Below are 2,156 nucleotides of genomic sequence, written 5' to 3'. Positions count from 1 at the left end.
GAAAATATATTAGAGAAAACATTAGAGAATAACATCCCAGGAGTATGAATCCAACAATATTGCAGAAGCACCATGTCACAATCGTTTAACTGTGCTTGTTTTTACTTTTACCACCCACTATCCAGAAATACTTGGCCTGTATTCTTTATACATTTAAAATTTTTAATCCATTTATTTGAGTGTATGTGTATGGGGGAGGTAGCACACCAGGGTCCCTTGTTACTGTGAACTTCAGACACATGCACTACTTTTTGTGTCTGGTTTTACATGGTTACCCAGGAATTGAACCCAGGCCATCAAGCTTTGCAAGCAAGCATATTTAACCACTGAGCAATCTCCAAGCCCTGGTCTGATTTCTTTTTCTTTAAAATTCTTATTTATTTTATTTATTTGAGAATGACAGAGAGAGAGAGAGAGAGAGAGAGAGAGAGAGAGAGAGAGAGAGATAATAATATACATGTTGACACAACTGTTTACCCTCAGTCTGTCATTTTCCTGGACTTTCAAGGAACTGTCATCCAGGTGGACACTTGATCTGTATCAATTTTATTAAACTGATAAAAATGATTTCATTAAACAGATAAGAACAGGTACTACATGTGATCTTAGCTAAAAGGCAGGGAAGTGATCTGAGTACAATTTTAAATTAAGGAACAGGGGGCCCATATCTTGACTGTTTATGCATATAAATTTGATTCATGTCTATTCTTTCCCATTTGATCTAAGAGAGTTAGATTCATGTTTTGGAAAAAAGATACTTGAGGTGGGCAGGCTCATAGTTTTGTACACATGACAGATCTTTAGTTAGGCCCTGTTTCTTACATGAGATGGTCTCTCATTACTGACCCAGATGTATCACATGAGTCTCAGAGAGAGACGGTGTAACTGCAACTTGGGTAAGTTCATGACTCCAAAACAAAGTCTCGATGTACATGCCCTCCAGCCAGGAATCATTCGCATCTTCCTGCCTACTGAGGACCAACCCTTACAAAATCAGGCCAAGCCAGTAAGTACAGCTGAAATTGAATTCAATGCAATTGGAAAATATTCTGTTTACTTTAAGCCCAGAAGCCTGGTGCGTGAAGAAGAATCCAGGCCTAGGCAATGGCAGTTAAATTTGTACATTTTTCTTTCTTGTTGCAATTTTATCTTTTCTGAGCAATTTAATGAAGACTCCAGAGGAAAGAATTAAATGTCTGCTGGTTCAATTACCAAATAATGAAAAGGTCGAAAGGAGCATCATGCACTGTGTGCTGAGCTGCTCGGTCAGCCTATTCTTAGTGTGGAAATCATTTCTGTGCTGCTCGCAACTGTATCTTGCCGCCCCCAAGCCATCCACATGAGGGTTGGCAGGAGATGCGAAAACCACGGACTGGTACAGGTCATCCTCATGGGATACAAGGGGCTTGGCCCGTGGGGAGCAGCTCCTCTACCCCCAGCAGCAACAGCCAGGGATAGCCTCGCTTCCTCATCAGGAGGAATCTGCTTGTCTACAATCCATCCTTTGAGAACAGCCTCATCTCCTTTGGCCCAGAAGTCATTTTTAACCAGCTTGTGCTCAGACCCCATGCAGGGATGGCCTCAGAGACAGAACAAACTGACCATCAAGAATTTCAGGGACTCCCTGTAGTTCTGACAGCCTTAGGAAAGTCACCCCTGCCTCTAACTCACTGCACTGAACTCATAAAAACAGATACTGTGACATGAGAATTTTCTATAAGCTCTGACACTTGGAATTCATTGGAACATGAGTTTGATGTGGCCTTTTCTTTCTTTCATAATATTGCTAGATTTTTAACTGTGTGTTTTAAAAATTAACATACAATAACATACATTTATGAAGTACAATGTGGTATTTCAAAGCATGTATATAATGTATAGTGATCACATCAGGATAACTAGCATGTTCTTTTGTGTCTCATATTTCTTTGTGTTGGGAGCATTCAAAATTTTCTCTACTACCTATTTTGAAATATTCAATGAATTGTTATCAACCATAATTAGTGTGCTACGTAGAACATCAGAAGTTATTACATCTATTCAGCTTCACCCTTGTTCACCTTGACTTCCCTTCCTCCATCCCTCCACTTTTTTCAAGTATTGGTTTTAATATTGAAAAAATCAAGTCTCCATGGAAATAGAGTATAAGGGAAATA

General features: G+C 39.5%; 1 pseudogene; it reads right to left on the bottom strand.

Annotated features, from left to right (window-relative positions):
- Positions 1 to 453: 453 nt before the first annotated feature.
- On the bottom strand, positions 454 to 629 carry LOC123458042 (annotated as a pseudogene).
- Between the last annotated feature and the right edge of the window lie 1,527 nt (positions 630 to 2,156).

This window comes from Jaculus jaculus, chromosome 1 (genome assembly GCF_020740685.1).
Source record: "Jaculus jaculus isolate mJacJac1 chromosome 1, mJacJac1.mat.Y.cur, whole genome shotgun sequence".
Taxonomy (NCBI): Eukaryota; Metazoa; Chordata; class Mammalia; order Rodentia; family Dipodidae; genus Jaculus; species Jaculus jaculus.
Note: the sequence above shows the minus strand (reverse complement) of the source record. Positions and strands in the feature narration are given on the sequence as shown.